The 21,460-nt window shown below is 37.7% G+C and overlaps 1 protein-coding gene across 14 annotated transcripts in view; it reads right to left on the bottom strand.

The window, feature by feature from the left end:
• mef2aa (myocyte enhancer factor 2aa) overlaps window positions 1–21,460 on the bottom strand; it is a 221,331-nt gene that overhangs the window by 192,803 nt on the left and 7,068 nt on the right. Inside the window, exon 1 of one of the 14 annotated variants that reach the window (XM_048562657.2) lies at window positions 11,954–12,083. The exons of 12 other annotated variants lie outside the window; for them this stretch is intronic. The gene's annotated coding sequence lies outside the window, so the exon portion shown is untranslated. Of the gene's footprint in view, window positions 1–11,949; window positions 12,084–21,460 lie in introns of those variants that run through there. One more of the 14 variants, XM_059639316.1, reaches the window with a different exon arrangement.

Below are 21,460 nucleotides of genomic sequence, written 5' to 3' on the forward strand. Positions count from 1 at the left end.
AGCCCAAAAAATGAGAGCAAGAGGTCTAATGAAAAGAAGCCATTATTTAAACAATCATTTTGAGTTAAATGATGTTCTTCGATCAGTCAATAAATCAAACGACAAAGTCATCTCTGGCTCAGTAATACATGAAACATATTTTCCTCAACAGATTCCAGTAAAATCCGCAAGTCTTTTGACTACGTGGTGTTACATAGTAATCGCAGTCACATATGACAAGAGTACTCTCAGTAATTTAATCAGCAAGAGGGAAAGGCTACAGCTCCCCTCTTTGGCAACACTGAGGTTCTGCTTTGGGATCAGACTAAAGTCACAAATACTTTGTTGTGATGTCTTTGTGCAATGCATTTTAGGTGGATGCCTCTGCCGCCCTTAACAGGACACCAAAAACAAAAGGCAACTCAATTCCAGAAGCATTTGGCAATTGCATGTCTGCGTTGACAATAGATTTTTTCTAATCAACCTGTTCAGAGATGGTATTACACACTTCTGGAGCAGGTGGAATCCGATAAAGGGGGCAAGTCATGTACAGAAGAATTAATCTGTGCTTCTTCGAAATGTACACAATGAATACAAGAGTTCATGGTCACAGGAAGAGTCCAATAATGCAAAAGAGTGATTAGAAGGAAGAACTGAGGAGAAGGATAATCAATGAACGTTAGATCATAGAACATTACCAGATTCCTCAAGGGCAGAAACATGGGGAAAGTGGCATTATGAGAAAAGATCAAGACAATAGCACTCACTAAGAATGAAGATAAATATTAAAAAATTTCATTCATGATCCGAATATAATCGGTATAGATCATTCGTTCATTCATGTTGGTTGCCTCATTCTATCCAGCTGAATCCTTTTTCTTCATTCAGGAAAACACATTACTGTAGCAGTTGTAAAGCAAATGTAATGCACTGTCAAGTATGGAAATGCCTGGGAAATGGTGAACTTAATTTGCAAGAGCTCTGGGCAGACGATGTTATAAAGTCACCATCAAGGAAGCAATAAAGATCTTTTGAACCAACAGACCCTGCAGCTCTTTCTTTGCTTTCAGGAATGAACAGTGGAAAGTGTTGAACCAGATGATATATCCAATGTAAGTTACGATCCATTGATTCTCTTAGGAGGTAAAGCTATCGATCATCTAAATTTTCGCATTTTTGGTTAGTGCTTCGTCAAGTTCAAATGTATGGTGCCCACTTTACCATGATTTTTCCCCACACAATATTCTGCAGTTCACCTCACTAAATTAGGTAACTAGGCCTAACTAGGCCCTTTGGAGCTCTACTTGTGGCACTGCATGGTAAGGATGGAACTGCTGACCAATAGCAGCACCTTCCAGTGCTCACTCCCCATACAGCACCCAGCTGCACAGTCCTTCAAATGCTGTAAGCCTGGATCTGCACTTTGTCATGCGGGACGTGACCACTAACACTGGGGATACAGGCCAGAAAGTAATGCTTGTTCCACAGTTTCTGGACAGGGGCTGGAAGATGCAGAAAGGTGGGGTGGCATTATCTGTAAACTTCAGACAGAATACAGCCCAAACTCCAAACTGCAAAGATATAGAATGTCGGGTTTTGGTATAAATCAAGGACCAAGCGGATTGTAGCCAATCTCCTGGACTGGAAGCAGAAAAGAACCTGGACTGACAGTGACAGCACTCCTTGATTGACTGGAGTCCCCCCTGACTCCACGAAAGTAAGTTCAACTTGTTGACAGGGTTGTCTGCGTTGACCATTAGACAACCAGATACCACAAATGCACTCTCCGAGAGACTGCATCCATTTAACAGATGAAATTCTTCACAGCATACAACTTCCTCATACTCATATTTCAAACCATTTGGCCCAACAACTCACAACATTCCAAGAATCCTAGACGGGCCTCCACCGCAAATTTCCAAGATGTAGGGGCAGAAGTAGTCCATCAAGTGTCCTCTGCCATTTAATGAGATTATGGCTTATCTGGCAACCCACTTTCCTACATTTTCCCTATAACTCCCGATTCCCTTATTGATTGAAAATCTGTCTAATTCGGCCTTAAATGACCCAGCTCCTGGTGGTAGCCAATCCTACAGACTGACTACCTTCAGGAGAAGGAATTTCTCCTAACTAACTATCTTTCTTACAAAGAAATTGGTAGATGAGAGTATTAAGGTTTTGTTTCAAGAGGAAGTTCACTACAATAATTGTGAAAAAATTGGGGAAACATTTTAATTCAGCTTCTATGATTCCAAAAACGTAGATGGTTCAAAAGTGTATGATGCAAATTCATTGTGCCATGATGCAAATCTGGTTATTTACAGGCACAACGCACCTTGTTTTGTGGTGCAAAGTTGAGGAAGTGAAATCATTTTAACGTTGCATTTGAATTACACGGAATAGTAAAAGTAAGTAGCTTTATGATACTTTCCTGTCACGAGAGCTCTCTCAATTAGAGATGGAAAACTTACATCACACAACATCAAATAAAGCTCTCAATAATATATGGTTAAACCAAGAGCTCAAATCAAATTCAAAACAAGATCAGCTGCATTGATACAGATCACCAGTATTGGCTATACACCAGTTGTCAAACACCACCAGCCATTACAATGGTTGAAGAAGACTACACATCAAGTTTTCAAATTGACTATTCTGATCAGAAAAGTAACATGTTTAACAACTTTGCAACACTTATTTTACTACTGATGTTCTTATTAAGATCACAGTCATTTTCCTGTAGCTAAACAGAAACCAACATCATGACAATGCAGAAAAACTTTTTACAGAGAGTAGGAACTGCAGATGCTGGAGAATCTTATATACAAGGCGTGGACTGGATAAACACAGCAGGCCAAGTAGCATCAGAGGAGCAGAAAAGCTGACATTTTGGGTCTAGATCCTTTCTGAAGAAGGGTCTAGACCCAAAACGTCAGCTTTCTTGCTCCTCTGATGCTGCTTGGTCTGTTGTGTTCAACCAGTCTACGCATTGTTATAGCAGAAAAACTTTGTTGTTTTTGATGCACCTTCGACTGATCAAAATCAATGCCACTCCCATTGTTGATTCAACAAGGTTTTTCCAGTTTGATTTTAGACTGTCCCATGCAACCATTGTTGGCTAGGGAGACTGCAAAGCCATTGTTCATTAACAGCAATCCAGAGATACTGGTTATAACGAACTACCAAAAAAAATTGCCTTTCTGCGAAACCTGAAGTCACAGGTACAAATTGAAAGTCAAAAGATACAACTTTTTGACAAGCCAGTGGAGTAGAATTTAAAAGTATCAGAACGCATGCCTGCCCATCGGCTGAAACAAATATATGGTGACAGTTACCGGGGGGGGGGGGGGGAAGAGAGGAGGAGGAGGAGGAGGAGGAGGAGGAGGAGGAGGAGGAGGAGGAGAAGAGAAAGGGTTTTAAAATTTTCCCTCAATTGAGAGTAGAAAATAGAAATTTGGCTTAAGATGCTTCCAGCTCTACCCCAATCATTTTTGAGCAGAAGAGACTGCAGATGTGCCATAGTCCATCAGTATATGTTAAAGTCCATAATGATGCTGCATAAAATTGACAAATAAATTTGTGATATTTTTCCTGCCATTTGCAGTGTCACAATGCTGGGTTTAAGAAAGCGGAGTAAAATTACTGCATATTCAACCATACTTTGTAAATAAAATTTCAAAATCATGCCAATCCCAGGATTGTACCAGCCTTGCCGCATGTTATCCAAGCTTGACGTAACCATTTGCGCAAAACCAGACAACTCTTAGGAGGTGGAATTTCTGCCTTAAGCTAAGATACGCTAGGACATTTAGGTTGTTTCATCAACAGGCGAACTACAATAAAACGCAATGTTCAAGAATGGTTTAATTGTCTCCAAATATTTTGCCAATCACAAGACATTTCTTGCATGTTAATTGCCTTTATTTTGTCTGACCAAGTGAGAAATTTATATTTATAAAACATTCTCTCTTCCCTTTCCCAGTATCTAATCCCCATCTATCCCTCCCTCCCCAACAAACAACTTCCTCCACAGCTGTGTCAAGCAAAAAGTGTCATTTCTTTATTCCACAAGCGAACGGCTTCAATTTGCTATTATGCAAGATCAAGCTTTCATCTATGCCCAACATCTATTCATAAAACTTCAATTCTCATTTCATTCAAACACAGTGTTCTCAGATTTTGGTTAGGCTTACACCTAGTAGTCTTATTCTTTAAACCGCCCAGCTCCAGACAATAAACATGAGTCCGGAATAGGCCATTTATCCTCGCTAACATATTATGCCATTCAAATGGGGTCATTACTCACCTACAACCCAACTCCAAAAACACCACAGATATATCACAATTCTGCTATCTCCACTGTATATTCTCAACGTCAGCAACATCCCTCAATTACTCAGCTCTTTACTTTCAACTTCAGCTTCAACTCCTCGTAGCACATGCTGTGTACATGAGTGCTCTTACATCTTCTTTCCGCTTTCTTGCCTCCTCCACCAAACACCAAATGCAAATTCCATAAAATATCCTCACTGCAAACTCACATTTTTTTCAGTTAATATTAGTGGGGAAGCATACATGAAAACAGAATCACAGGTCAAAAATATTTCTCCTTTCCCTCATTCATCCCTCCAAAAACAGAGGGGAGAAAGAACAAATGATTTTCTATTTCTTCGTAGCTCACTTATGCCACGCAGCAGTCAAGAATGTTTTTTTTTGGCTTTACAAACATGACCAATGCTTTTGGTTCAAGGAAAGAAATAGAAACCCTAAATTCCTCACTAAAACCCTAGTAAAAAAAAATCCTGTAATCCATGTGGTGGACTAGACAAGAATGGTTCAAATCACTATAAACCATGAATTAGGTGATTATCATGAAGGGGTTAAAAGCTGGGCTTTGCGAGGGCCCACTCACCCAGTATATAAACAAACACCTCTCGGTGGAGCTTGATAGTCTCCAGTTAGAACGTCAACAAGTAACTTAAACACAGCTACTGTCTGGTGGGAGAAAACAATATTTCTTAGTGTTAATATAGTTATCTATTCTTACTCTACTGTCACCTATATAACTTCTCTCTAATAGAGACATATTCTTGAAAAACAAGGAAGGGTTTATGCTAAAGTGTTCATAAGGCCATTTGTTCACTTAGAATTTGTAAGCCTTAGACTAAGACAACAAGATCTCCATACATCTTTTAAAGGTGATTATCTTGCAAAAGTTTCAAGTTCCAAAAGTGTCAGTTACAGTAACTCCAGCACAAACTGGTGTTTCATATTCATGAAGTAATTGAACACACAGCTCTTAACTTTTAAATTATTTTTCTTTCTTTTCATTTTAAAACCACCTACTTGATCATGTTTTTCACTTAGTTACAGATAAGGGCCAGCCTATTCCTTTGCATTCAACTCAAACTAAAAATGTGATCTTGTGATCTTCTGTGGGAACAACAGGGATTTTATTTCAGCAGATGCCCTGAAGATACTGTTGCTGTTATTGTGCAGAGTGCTTAATGCCATGACGATTACTATTTGGAAAGCTTTTTAAGCTGAACATTTTCTCCTCTGCCTCTCCCTCTGTGACGCTGATTTATTTATTCCAGATAGCTAAGGCTTAAGTAGGAAACCTCTGTCCATAAATAAAGATCAAGTGCCACCTAGATGGGTCTCACACCCCAACTTCAGTAGAATACTGTACCAAAACCTTGTGATCCTCAAAAAGTTGTTCTATTTGGCATTCACTTTTTAAAGAATTAACAAGAATAATGATACTGCCTCCAATTCAAGATGACTAGCTGCCAATTTCTGTTCCCCTTATTCACAGATGCCACTGGAATTCCATACCTGATCTGATCATTGAACAATAGTTGTTTATTTTGGTTCTACAGTAATAAATTTTGTTTCTTAACAGCACATCTCTTCATAACACAATAAAAAGGTCAGAAATGCTGTGCGCAGTCCCTGTATTGTAGTGTTAAAGCATATGTGGAAAGGCACTGGAGCACAAACCTGAGACTAAATCAACTGAAGGCAGAATCTCCAATGTCAGATTAAGAAAAGGAAAGCGGGGTACAGGACCAGACAGAAGTGATAGAGGGATGCAGAAGAGATCAGACAGGAAGTTTTGTGGAGGTCTTGCTATGGATAGAAAGGCAAAGTCATAGACTGATCTCTAAACGAGGGCAAGAAAATCTTTAAGTCATAGCATTAATGGCCTGACAGTCCACATATCTCAGCAAAGCTCAGTGATCAAAATGAATGGGGTCTAGATTTGGATGGTAAGACAAAGATCAACTGAACCTTATACAGGATGACATAAAAGGGTTAAGAATTCTAGGTTAAGTGACTAGCAGCAATAATATATGACCGTGGCTGGAAGTAGAATGGAGGATACTTGGATGTGAAAGAAATGGGATACAAAGACTATACAATCAGATTGGGTAATCAAAGGTTTCCAAACATGTTGTGATTTAGTGAATTTGCTCTGAAACCTCAGAATGAATTTTCCCATCCCTCCAACCACTCAGCTGAGGTCACTTCAACATTCACGATTTAAGAAAAAAATGTAGCTTTTAACTAACTGGTTGGAATTGTTTGAACAGGTAGCAGGGAGAGTTGATACAGTTAGTTAATGTTGTTAATACAGTGCACTGGTTTTGTGCTATAGCAAGGTTTGTAGTCGAGCTACCTCGAGGTAAGTACAGGGACCCAAGCTTTCCTCGAAAATATTAATGAGCTAGACTTGCATATGCAGGGGAGAATTCCAAAAGTTGACAGATGATATAAATTGGAAGCATTGTGAACAGTCAGGGGAGAACAGTTTAAAACTCAAAAAAAGGACATTGGTAAGTTGGTAGAGTGGGTAAATAGGTGATGGATGAGTTCGATACAAAGACAGGAGATACATTTTGACTGAAGGATCATAGAGAGAGAGACAGTATAAAGGGGACTACTCTAAAGAGAGTGTGTAGAAAAAGAAAGACCTGTGTGTTAGTCATTAAAAAGGTGCTAGAACAGGCAGAGAGAACTGGCAAGAAAGAATTAATAAAGCTTTAAGTATTGCATAAAGGCACAGAATACAAAGCTCAAAAGAAATTATGTTAAGCTTATATAAAACACCAGTTACACCTTAGCTGGGGCATTGTTATCATTCTGTGTCCCACACTTTAGGGTGGGAACACCTTGGACAGAGTGCAGAAGAGGTTTACACGAGTAGCTGCAGGGATAAGGAACTTCAGTTATGAAAACACACTGGAGATCGTGGAGCTGATTTTGTTGGGAGAAGAGAAGGCTCAGGGGAGATAGAAGAATTCTTTGCGAGGGGTCTGGACTGTAGATTGGAACAGTTTCTCCCATTCATAAGCAGATTAAGAATGGGAGAGTACAGGTTTAAAGTAGCAAATGTGATGCAGGGAAAAAGAGAAGTGTGTTTAGCAAGACGAGCAGTTAGAGTACAGAAAGTACTACCTGGACATAAGGTGGTCATGGAATTGAAGGAGGCATAAGACAATTATTTAAATAGAAAGAATGGGCAGGGTAATGGACAAAAGGCAGGAGAAAATCACAATGCTCATTTGGACAGCCTGTGCCTGAGCTGAATGGCATCCTTGTAACAATTCTGTGCAAAAATAATCATAATCATTTCTCATTTTTGCACTGCCAGACTAACATTTGTTTGAATAGTGTTATACTTCCTTAGAAAATACCTGCTCCAGAGAGGCCCACCCTGTATCACGGTCCAGAATACTCAACACCAGTTTGTTTGAAGTCAAAGGTGTGTGTTGGGCTTTGACAATGATTTTAATCTGTTTCTTTTGGTTAGCAACCTGGTTAAATACCAAACAGCAAGAGAGAATAGAATTTGCCAGTGTTGTGTTTAATTAATTCCCCTTGTAGGGAAGAATCCAGTAGATGATCACAATAGTTATTGCCAGAATTATTTTTATCCAATCCAGTTGGAAAGCTTACGAACCCATATGATTTTTGTTGTGTTCCCGTAAAGAAAACACTGAAAATGTGCTTTGAAATAAGTGGAGATTTTCTAAATACTCACGGTGGCTCAGTGGTTAGCACTGCAGCCTCAGTGCCAGGGACCCAGGTTCGATTCCAGCCTCAGACAACTGTCTGCGTGGACTTTGCACATTCTCCCCCTGTCTGCGTGGGTTTCCTCCCACAGTCCAAAGATGTGCAGACTAGGTGGATTGGCCATGCTAAATTGCCCGTAGTGTTCGGGGGTGTGTGGGTTATAGGGGGAATGGGTTTGGGTGGGATGCTTCAAGGAGCAGTGTGGACTTGTTGGGCCGAAGGGCCTGTTTCCACACTGTAGGGAATCTAATCTAATCTGAATATCATTTGCCCAAGTTGGTTTTCCGTCTGAACCATTAAGAAAATCTTCACGATCATAATACTAGGCTTCTTCAAATCAAATTAAATAAATCTACTGTTTCAAATCAAATTCAAACAAGAATCAGTGAAAAACACCAAATGTTTTTAAACAGCTCTTTAAAATTATTTCAAAAGGACTAAGACATATATTTATGATGCTTCATATTTTTGAAAACATTGTTGGAATATTCCTGCCAAAAAGCCTTTCCTCAAAACAAAAAAAAAACTTAGTACCCGACAATGATATTATTAGATTGATCGTTTCCAGTGAGCAACAACTTGCCTTTGTATACTGCTCCACATATTAAAAAAAAACACTTTCATCCAATATGTCCTAAACAGGAAAGCAAGAATTAAATCAGACAGACAATGATACTGGGAGGTAAATGCAAAACCACCAGAGAGAGACTGCTTTCAAAAAGAAATTAATCTGAAGGCAGAGGCAGGTAACAAGGAAGCTCTTTCTGGAAGACGATGCTGTGAGTGCGGGGTACGGAGGCCACATCGCTATTTGCGGTAATCAGAAGTCAGGGGATTCAGGGTGCAGAATGAGAAGATGGAGAAGATTCCCAAATGAAATAGACAAAAAAAAGCAGCAGACAGGTCAAACAGCCAAGCCCAAGGCAGGTTATCTTTAAAGGCACGATGAGGAGGTCAGTAGAGAATATAGTGATGTAGTGGTTAATTAGGAAATGAGCCAGAGGCAAGTAAAAATAATCATGGCAACAGAATTGACAATGGCATAACTAGACCAGACTTCATCCCACTAACTCCTAAACTACCAGGAAGCTTGATGAAATTAGGACTTTTTTGGGAGTTCAAATTTAGAACAATATAAATACCACTACAGCACATCTTATGAAAATGTCTTCTAAAATAAGAGTTTATACAGAAGATTGTGGACAGCATTTAAAATGTAGGCAAAAAGTGTCAGGGAATAAAAACAAAATAAAAAAGTAAAGAAAAACACAAACATCAAAAAAAAACAGACCCTAGATGAGGTGAAGCACCTTTACACAGTTAATGTTTGTTGTAACTCTGTACTTACAGGGTGCAGAAATGCAAAGTCTCTGCCAGAAATCAGTATTTTGGCATTTTTTGAAGACCAATAAATTTTCATAAGAATGTTGAATGTGATGGTTTCCAACAAGCTCAAAAACATCCAAAGATGGAAATTTTGCTCAGTGACCATTTTTCGAATGAATGAATCGCTACACAAGAGATAAGTTAACCATTGTGGCCACAAATCAATGAGGCAGCAATCGCTTTGGTGAAAAATAGACGCCCAAGGAGCAAACTGTGCACAAGACTATTCTTTTTACAATGGCACTTTAAAAAGGAAAATGGATTACAAAAGAAACAAAAAACAAACAGTCCTATAGTAAAAACTGCGCTTCTTAAGCATCCAAATTACAACAACCTCACTGATCTGTGGCTTCAACAAAACCATGAGGTATTAGGCAAACCTTGAATCAACTTCCTTTAATTTCACCTATCAGTAGTTTGGCATGATAACTGACGTTATTTGAAGTTGCATACTGATTTTTAAAAGAATGATGTGCATTGACTGAATAGAAAATACCAGCAAGCTGGTCCGAAACCATCATCCATTCAAGTCATTTTCCTGTTGCTTTAACAATTGGTCAATTGCACTAAAACTTCCATTCCCATCTCACTGCTGAGCACGTGAAACAGAGCTGATTAAGAAGCTTTTGGTAAAGGGGGAATTAAAGAAACCATATCAACAATTGTCGATGGGCCCTACATCAAAAACGAAATAAATTACATTTCAGTAGCCGCACCTTCATGTCTTGTGTGGCAGAACCTGTTTATAACCATGGAAACAGCTTGACACTTCAGATGCAAATAGTTTGTGTACAGATATGAAATGAGTTATAAGCATGTTATCTGCAATACTGCATGCCCTCAAATTTCATCACAAAATGAGTCACAAATCCTTCAAGCTTTTTCGACAGGTTCTTAATACAGATCTTGAAGGAATATCCGTGACTTCAGACTTCCCTTACAAGGACACTGGTCACTCATTCATCATTAGTGTGCAGGCTAGTTTGTGTTTTACCCAGGTTAAAATTTTCACTGTCCAGAATTTCAATTGTTTGCCCAAGCACAATTTTATTTCCAACAATTGTACGTCACCTTACATCATTCTTTCCAATACATCAGTACTCATTCCAATGTAATAATCCTCTGTGAATGTTAAGAAATTTCCGTATGTCAATCTGGTATAATTAAGATCGTAATGGATTCTATTTCTAAACAGCAAAATGAATTGACCTGAACACCGAATATACAGCAATACTTTAAAAAGGCCCAGGGTGGAACATGAAATAATTTAAGGCGCAAAAACACGCTAAAGATTTCCAAAAAAAAAATTAGAAAATACCCACCTCTATTTTGTCACCTCACTATGTTGGTTTTAAAAGTCTGTTTAACTGCCATCTATTCTAACTGCTACTCCAATTATTATAATGAATCTACAAACATTTGGAAAAATATTAATTATAACATTTTAATAAATTTGACTGGAAAGCCAGTCATGCTTATAAACAATTTGAGTCACTTAAAAGTAATAATGTCAGTAAATTACAAATCAATGCAAAACTGGATAGGACAAAGTCTTTAAGTGGAACAAAAATCTGCTAATCATAAAACAAATTTTTAGAAAGCTAAATTCAGTTAAGCTTTATAATTTTTTTTTAAAGAAAAGAAGAGTCTGAAGTCCAAGCAGTGAGTACAGTTGATTTAGAGCTTCCGACAAGCAGCTTTAAGCTTGCACTTAGAGAAAGAATTAAGTGAATGCTGAGAAGCTCATGTCTAGTCAACACTTAGCTAGTCTGAGAAATGCAACATTTTCTTATGCAAACTAAATTGGATCCAAACAAGTTTATTGCATCTTCCTTTCTCTTCTCTCTCATTATTCCCCCACTCACCTAGTAGTCTATACGTCAGATACATTTAATGCAGGTTTAATAAAAATCTTACCACTATTTCTGCTCACTGCCTGAAGGACAGTTGACAACTGAACACTGTAGTGACACTTCATATCATTATTACATTATATACTGTCAGGACACAAACAAGCACAAAAACAAATGTTTGTAGTATGCTTCAGTTGTCTTGTTACATTTACATCATTTTTAAAGTCATGATAGATTTTAATAACTATAGATTCTGATTTAATTACAAGTAGTACGGTATCAGATCATTGATCGTAATGTTTTCAGAATTTAGACAGTCACAGATCATATACTTTTTCAACACTTATTTTGATCTACAAACTATCGCAGTCACAGCACCAAAAGGCCAAGTAATAATATGGAAGTGCCCCATTAAATCAGACACAAATACTTATACAGCCCAGTACGAAACAGTCAGCTTCCAAAGGAAAGTACAGTTAACCCAACTTACAACTCAAACTTGTCATTAAATAATGGCACCTTTCAGTTGTTTTTCCAGATATTAGCCATTTTTTTAAAAAAACATTACAATACAAGCCATTCGCAAGGTTCACAGTTTCTTTTTAAAACATTTTAAATCAACACATTCAATCCTAGGAAAAAAATATTTTACCTACACAAACAATCTGCAGAAAAAAAAATGAAATAAATCTGAAACCGCAGTTCTTCCCAGTCATGCAGGTATGGAAAACAACTGTTGTGTGATGGACTCAGAAACCAACTGTTTGTAGTCTATCACACAGGCTGACTAAGTCACCAAACGCCCCTGGCACAGTGGACACCTCACGCCTGTTTGAAAAGCGGTGGCAGCTGAAGGAAGAGATATTGATGGCTCACTAGTGGTTGAACAGCTGAGAAACCATTGCTGTCTTCTTCTATTACACCTACATCAGCAAAGTCACAGCTTGTAAAAGCCCACTTGGCTAGGCCTTTCAGGCAAATTGCTCACTCAAAGCACAAGGCAACTTCTCCCTCTGTTCTTTAAATCAAACAACCAAAAGTTCAGAAATGAGAGTTTATTATTGTCAGGTGATCTGAAGAAAAATCGAAATTACAGCACTGACTACTGTATCTACAAATAAGACTACACAATGAAGTAAATGTCAGGAGAGACAAGCTTTTGCAACAGTAGAGTTATTTTAATTACAGGACCTACACAAATAAGTTATGTTGTAATTGATGGGCTGTAAGCCATTGCATCAAGAAACACAGGTGTGGAGTAATTTCTTAGATTAAAGAAAATGCAGTCGAAACAATGGGTGTTTATTCACAGTCTAATATATTATTTCCACTGTCTCATGATTTACTACTGTATTTATGATTCTTCCCAGGTCCACAAAAGCAGAAACTAAGTTTATTTTTAAAACAAAACATCACACCAAGATAGCTGTATATCTAGTTCTAATTATGAATTAAAATATTTCAATGATTTTAACTTGATCAACATACTGAATTAATAGTTTTGTGTCACAATGGGTCTAATTGAAAACTACTGAGAGTGGATTAACAGGATTATCAAGTGCAACACTGCTGCTAGATCTTTTTAAGATTAACAATGAAGATTCCTAAAGCTCCTTCAGCTGTCCAAGAGTGCGTATGACATCAGTAGTTTATCAAATAGAAAGGTAATCAATGACCATTATTAAGCCTCATCAGCAAGGTCCTGAATAAAAGCATGAGCTAGATTGCTCTGTGACAGCAGGAATCATGACCTACTATAATAATTAGTTGATGACTGGCCATCAAAAGAATGAGTCTGCTCATATTCTCTCAATTTCGCACGCTAGGGAGTTAGATATCTAAACAAAAACCCCAGAAAAACAAAAGAAAACTTAAATGCTCCAGCATTTCTGGGTTTGCATGTTACAATAAGACACAGTACAAAACAAAGAAAAAAAACCTAACACTCAAAACACACAGCAAAAGCAAAAACCTGTTTACGGTAAATAACTGCAAACAAAAGGTAAAAACAAATCAATTCTTGCATTCCATGAGTGAGTATTTCTCTTGTGCACTAACGATAGTGAGAATGTACACATATTAAAAAGGATGTTACGGTTTTGGTATAGACGTTACAAGGAGGAAATCATCTCGCGCAGCTCTAGTGTGCAATTCTATATTTTGAACTGTAATTTGAAAGATTGTAGGGATGGTATGGAAGAGGGGGAAGATGGAGGCAGGAATAAATAAATGTGAGCAAATGGAATTCCAAAAAGTGAAATTCATTAGCCAGGGTTCTACCCAGGACTTCAGTAAGTAGCATTCAGTATAAGTGCATTTTCAAAAATTACGCTGCACATATCTACCCCTATCAAAACCTACTCATTTGGGAGGCCTTTCGTGAGGAATACCATTATTTGCCATTTTGAGGGCTCCACTAACACAGCTGCAACATTCCCCAGTTGAACAGGTGGGAATCCATCTACCAATACAAACGAACAACAGGAGGTTTTGGAGCCCACCCAGCTTTTCAGAGAAATGCTTCCACCACCACCTCCCCCAGAACCTAACAGGATGGTTGTATTTTTTGGCACAAGCCCAAAATACTGGTGATGATAAAAAAAACTTGAAGGCCAACTTATTGGGCCAGGAATCATCCACAAAATGAAAAAGAATCAAAAATAATGATCAACCAAAAGTTTTGTTTAACATTTTCTTTTTTTAAGAAACGTTTGCTCCTTCTGGTCAATCCAGTCCAATCCTCTTAGCCGAAGACTCATTCTTTAATATTGTACTATAAAAATTGCAAAACCCACAAGTGTCTCCACAAATTTTGCATTCTCATTGCCTAATTAATATTTGAGCAGCTCTCCTTCTTCTGTCAGTCAATCTAACGAAGGCAGATTTTATTTTGTACAGAGTTGCCTGGTGGACCTGAAATATGATCAATCGTAGTCTCCAAAATTAGTCATCAATTAAAACTTTGCATCCTAATCCTCATAAACACAGCATTTTGGAACCTATGATAAAAAAAATAGCATGATCACAGGTTTGCCAAACAGACTTTGAATCAGGTGGTGCAAAAATGAACAGCAAAATAAAATTCTTAATTAAACGAAAAAACAACAACCTCAGTTGAAAGCAGCCAAGTAACCCAGGTAAAAGGCACTTCAATCACTACATTCAAAATTAGCGAGATTCAACCAGTAAAAAAAACACACAACAATCCAGTTAAATTCCATTGGTGCCGAAACTGAAAGCATCTGGAGGGATAAAAGATAATTTCAATGCCAAAGAGCTATTGAAAGATAAACAGAATAAAGATGAACACAATAACTTGCATTGGTACATTGCATTTGATTGAGGGAAAAAAAAAGAGCAAGCACAGAAAAATATATATTTAATGCCATTTTAAAATAAACAAAGCACTGGAGTTAAGATAGCTAAGAACATTAATACAATATTTTGCAGCATATGCATTAAACTACAAACTTGATGCAGAATATTGAAATCCACAAAACAACTATGAGATTTAACCCAGCAATTTAGTGAGAACTCAGGTTATGCATTAGGCAGTGACACTACTTTAAAGTAAATATGTTTTGCAAAAAAGGAATCTAAAATTTAGGAATACTCCAAGCTTGGTGTGGTTTTCTGCAGTTTAAAAGTTCAAGCCAAACAACAGTATTGAATTATCAACTTCCAAATAAAGGCTAATGAAGTATCTTGAAATATTGGAAGAGCTTATATAAAAACATGACATTCCAGATTCTCAGCCACTAGCCGTCTTTAAAAGGTTTAGGAAAGGATTGCGACTGCCAAATGAAACCTAAAATTTATATTCCGCAACCAAACTCACACAGCTCATTAGTCTTAATTCAATTCAGGAGTAATAAAAAATTCCATATTGCAGTTTGCAGCTGTGTATGCGTAGAATATGATCAGTTCATATTTTATAAATACAGTACTTTGCAGTAATATGGGACATTGCACAAGGGACTTTCAGCCATGCAGCTGTGCTAGGTCAATTCTGAAACTCATCTTTGTAAAAGATCTAGTGCCATAAAAGGTAAGGAAATAAATCTAGTGCCATAGTGGCAGGAAAATAAATGGTCTATGTTTCGAGGTAAGCCCATTAGCTGTACGCAGAGTAACTGTTTTAAAGTTGTCACACATCTTCCTTTTGAATAGAATAAACTAGCCATTTTTTAAAAAAAAAATCTTCAGTACATTCTGCATTTGTGCAAAACACGTTGTCAGACTTGAGGTTTTAATAGATTTCCAACAATTGGGAAAGCATACATCACAGCCCATACCCAGTCCCAAAAACATTTGGGTTTTGGACTTGCCTGAAGTGGTAGTCTTGAATTATTAGAATTAAAACTTTCGATTCTTCTGCTTCGGTTGGTATCATAGACCAACATCCATATTCCTTCAACATTCTTGAATGAATGAAATGGTAATGCAATTATGACCAGAATTCTTTGTGTTGTTGATTGGCTGAGACATCAGGGATAACTTCCCTACTGTTGTTTGAAATAATGCTAAATGGAATCTTTTACATCCGCCCATATGGGACCTCTATTTAACATCTGATCCAAAAAAATAGTAACTTGCACATTTCAAAGCTTCCTCAGGACTGCGCTGATGTATCAGTCTTGAATCTTTTTGTACTCTTAACTCAAAGACTTGAACCCAGAACATGTGCATGCACAAGCAGACACATACTCATGTGTGTGTGGTGAAAAGAAGGGTACTAGCAATGGAACCAGCTGACAGAGATTGAGATGAGGCCTTAGTCAAATATATAACCTTAACTATTTGGCTATTTTACTCTACTTAACAAAATACAATACAGTTAGAGTATACTATTCAGCGGCAACACACCAGGGGAGGGCGATTCCAACTGTGTCACAAACCTCAAAAGATCAAACAGAGCAATGAAGCTAAATGGAAATGATGTGGTCATTTCAGAAAACTGACCATATGCTTTTAAGAGCTGTAACTTAGCTCGGGCAGAAGATGGAAATAATAGGAACTCAGGATAGAAATGCTGGTGAATAAATCATGTGCCATGTGACTGAATGATGTTTGGAGTCAGGAGGGGGGGGTGTGGAGAAGGAACAGATGGCGAACCGATACTGATCGATGTTGATTTTTTTTTCATAAAACACTTAATGTTAAATATACATAATCTTGATTTGCTATTATTGAATATTCCTATTGGAATTCAATTGGGATCAACAGCCAGGTTTTAATCCACAAAATATCATGAAATTGCTAACAGAAGACAGTTCCTTTCTCAAGATTGACAGCAGACAGAGGCAGCGGACCTGGAGACATTTCAGAGAGGAACCCAAGGGGAAGCTAGAGAGAAAGGGCTGCTCCGGAATTCAAAAGTGGTGCAGGGAATCGAATGGGGGAAATGCAGGAGGAGAGGGGAAAAATGACATTGATGCCTTATCCAGCTATGTAAACATGCAGACAAAAAAAAAATTTAAGGATAGGGTTCGAGGGAACGTGGGATTGCAAAACAAAAAGGGTCAGACATCGAGCAATTTTTTCCAGATCAGAGGGAAAAGGGGTGTCAAGTTATAGAAGAGGTTGTGTTTGTTTGATTGTCACTGAATAAAAGGTTAGTTCAGACATTTTTGTAAAATTAGAAAATTGCTGGAAAATCTCAGCAGCACCCTGTGGAGAGAAATTAGAGTTAAATGTCTTCGGTCCAGTTCTGAAGGCTGACTAGGCCCAAAACATTAACTTTGATTTTTCTTCGCAGAAGTTGTCAGACTGGCTGAGATTTTTCAGCAATTTCTTTCTGTCACATATTTCCAGCATTTGGAGCTCTTTCAGTTTTTGTCTTTTAGTAAAATCAACTGATCATCTAATATTGTATGTACAGCCCTACTAGCAGAGACCATTCAGGACTATCCTGAGACCCTTTTGACATTGACAATATGTTACAGATGACTCGTATTACAAAACAGGAACATATTTTTTCCAATCATAAATGTGACCTGGATGCTACAAGGGGATTACAAATTTATCTGGGATAATTACAACAATTAACACAGCAGCATGGAAAGTTCCCAAACTTCAAGCACTTATGTTTTACTAAGTGACGGAAGGTGCTTCAGTGATATCCTGCATGACTTGCGCACTCATGCCATCACTGAACAGATCATTACAAAATATCTTTCCACAACATAATACTTCAGAAATGCTTAGAAATCATCATTAATTCCCCCATCCAAACACTCCGTTCCCTTTGTGATAATCACACCCAGCTAATTGAGACAATAAATGTGTTCAAGAAAACTCATATTAGGAAGGTAAACTGAACATCTGAAATGTTGGCAAGATCATGTAAATTATTCTAATGGGAAACTGGTCATAAAGCACACTTTTTTTTGTATATGCTACAGGTAACTGAAGTGCACAAAAGATCCCTGTACAATGTTATATGAAGGTAATATATATTCTGAAGTTATCCTGCAATGAACTGCAAAAGCAGTGGTATTATATGCAAAACTTTTAGGAATATGGAATAGTTTGGAACAGAGGCAACACAAAAAAAACCAGCCAGGAGACAGGACCCCATTAAATACCACGCTACAAATCAAAATTGCACTTGAATTTGTCACTTGAACAAAATTTGGTTCAAAGCCCTGGAAACTATGTTGTCATTCTGTTTAAGGCTGAAAATTGACCAATGATTGCACCATCAGCTGCACTAGTGAGTGGTAAAAAAATATGGAATATATAAAAAGTCACTGCTAAGCAGAGGACACAGCAGGTTCAAACAAGCTTGACTGCCCTTGCTCCATGGCATACTGGGAAAGCTGTGTCAATGACAATAATTGAGTAGATGAGCCAATGGACCAGACAGTGGCAGATTGAATTTAATTTAGATAAATGTGAGATGTTGCATTTTGGTAAGGCAAACCAAGGCAAAGGTATACAGTAATGAAAAGAACCTTGTGGAGTGTTGTCAAGCAACCAGAGACTTAAGGGTGCAGGCGCAGAGTTTCTTGGATGTGGAGTCGCAGGTAGACATGGTGACAAATATTTCAAAAACATTATGAATTAATCTAAATTCAACTGAAGGAAATTTCTGTTCATCCAGCACTGGATGTCAGACGAGCAGTGTGATCATGTCTCCATTGGTGCTCAACTGAGAAGGTGTGATAGGTCACTATGTGGTCATTTACCCTGTGCTTTAGTATGTTGACAAGGGTGACCATGCTGATAGAAAGCTAAAAAAAGTGGGAATAAAAAAAAGACAGATCCCCGAGGACACCAGAGTTTAATGTTCCACGAGAAGGACCAGACACAACCACAATGACACTATGGTTATGATTAAACAGATAAAAGAATGGAACCATATAAGAAACAAACAGTCTCATTTCAGCTGGATGACAGTGGAGAGACGTTGCAGGGAGGATGGTTTCACTGGCCCTCTCAAAGGCTCCAGACTGGCCGGCTTTAGCACAGTCAAGTAAAATGCCATTTGTAACTTTGATAAGAGTTATTTTGGAACTATGACAGGGAGAAAGTTGATGAGAATCAAATGCAGATTCTGGGAAAGATGGCTAACAACATGTTCACAAGACATGGGAGGGGAAAAATAGAGATTTGCGATGAAGTCATAGTTTGCAAGATCACTAGAGTTAAGGACTTATCTTTTTGGAGAAGAACCCTAGCTACACTTCCGATCTGCAAGTTGACATTTAATGCCTAAAGTTATACCGACTCTGAATGCAAAAATAATTCATATTTTCACCACAGGTGGCAGGTGATGGAAGTCTATCTGGCACAGCTGGGATAGAAAAAAAAACTCTGCCATGCTGTGTGTTATCTAGGGGAGCATGGGCCTTCAACACGCTTGCCCCACAAGATGCAAACTGTACAAAAACACAGGAAAAGGTCAGAAAAGGGCAGCATTAAAGACTGAGAAAGAACTATGGAGACATTGCTCTTCAAAAGATCAAAGATGATTATTTGGCTCCAACAGTGCTTAATGGGAATCAAAATGAAGTTCATATTTTTAAAAATTGTTCCAATGAATTATCCAACACTACGCACTCTTCTGAATGCAAGTTTAAGTAATTACTATCGAACTCTGTAAATAGTAGCTTGACATCCTAAAACATAGTCAAGACACTTAGATTTTAGTACAATATTGTACTACAGTTCTGTACTCCAAATTAGTACGTTACAATGCTTTCAAAAGAAGATGCAGAAAATCTTTTTAAAAGATAAGACTGTGTTACGCATTGAAACAGCAAAGTTTTATGAATGCTTTATCATCCAAGTATTTTAAGCAGAATTTTGCAGATAAGATATCGAAGAATGTCATTTATTCATTATTTATGACATTACAAGTCAAGTGAATAAGCACAATCTGAAAAAATAAAGTGGAAGTGTCAAATTCAAATCTGAACCCAAAGTTCCAACATTATTTCAATATAATCGCAAGATAAAAACCAAAGTCTATATATAATACACAGATGCATTCAGCAATGGGACCAATTTTAAACCACAGCTTTTGAGTCTAAACTCTTACAAAACATCTCTGTAGAGGATGCACTTTCTATTTTTAAAATCAAAAAAACTCTCCTCTTCCCAGCTGACAAGAACATGATCCATCAACCAAATTTTCAAAACATTACTTTCTTTCTTAACAGTATCATTTCTCCCCACACCCATGACAGAAACGCAGGTAGTGAAAAATGAATAGCCATAAATGGCGGCAGAAAAAAGAAAAATTACCAGTGTACTGAAGATTGAAATTCAGCACTAAAATAGCATGTCACAAAATTAAAGAAAGATTTTTCAGCATTATTGACTGAAAAGATATTCTGAAAGTTCAATAAGAATTTATAACTGATTTCAAAAACAATGAATGAATCAAAAATCATTTAGAAATGTGTCTTACAACCCTGCAAGCCATTCTCAACCATTCATTATCCTCAAATGAAAATTTAAGATAATTTATGCAGTTAAAAGATGAAACCACATGATTTCCGCACTGATCCCAATGTTTTCCTTTGAAATTGGCAGAAAGCTTAAGAAAAACCCTTCACCATACCAGCACCTTAAAAAAAACTTATGCTAGTTTAATCTCACTCTTTGCTTTGAACTAACTAACTGAGGATGGCTATCAAAGGCTTCCAAGCACACACGGAAGTAAATAATTTGCATTCAGATAGGCAGGAAATCAAAGCATTCTACAATCAATGAATTATACACAGTCAACACTGTCACATAAGCAAGATTGGCAGCCAAATTTTACTGAATAAGATCCAGTAAACAGAAAACAAACACATGCATTGATCATGGTTAGCTGAGGAGTAATATTGGTCAAAAGACAGGCAGGGGCTTGAATGAATATTTAACCCAACAGATACACTGCGCTGAAGAATCAATTTGTGTTATTTCCTCAAATCTTGGAATAAGGTTTGAATTCACAATATTCAAAACTTGACAGGGAAAAAAGGCAGGAATCTAACTTTGCATGCCAAAAGAATGCAATAAACATATTGATGTAGGCTACAGTGTAGAGATAAGGAAATGTCACATATTACGTTTCAAAAGAAATAGTAGTATTAGGACTTACTTAGATGAAAAAAAGTTAAATGGAAATCACATTGTTGCATTTAATTTATTATATCCTGCAATAGGGTGGCGAATTAGCATTAGTTGCCTTGAGTAGCAAGTGTGTCAAGTTAGTTCATGCTGCACTGTCTCAGCCAATGGTGGTCAGGCAAAGCAACTGTCTTGCACTACTACATAATTCAAAGTCAACACTTACTGCTGAGACAGCATTGATTGCAACAGTTCAATTTTCAAAAGATTGCTTCTTTGGCCAGATGCTTTCTCAGTTGGCAGCAGTTTCACCACAAAGAGTCACAAAGTTGTGGTATCAAGTCATAGAGGAATGCAGCATGGAAACAGACCCTTCAGTCCAACTCATCCACATGAACTAGACATCCCAATCTGGCCACGTCCCAAGTCCCATTTGCCAGCATTTGGCCCCATGTCCCTCCAAACCTTTCCTATTCATATACCCATTCAGGAGCCTTTGAAATGCTGCGATTGTACCAGCCTCCACCACTTCCTCCTGCAGCTTGTTTGATAAATGCCCCACCCTCTGCATAAAAATGTTACCCCTTAGAGCCTTT

The sequence above is a fragment of the Stegostoma tigrinum genome, chromosome 33 (assembly GCF_030684315.1).
Source record: "Stegostoma tigrinum isolate sSteTig4 chromosome 33, sSteTig4.hap1, whole genome shotgun sequence".
In the NCBI taxonomy this organism is placed as follows: domain Eukaryota; kingdom Metazoa; phylum Chordata; class Chondrichthyes; order Orectolobiformes; family Stegostomatidae; genus Stegostoma; species Stegostoma tigrinum.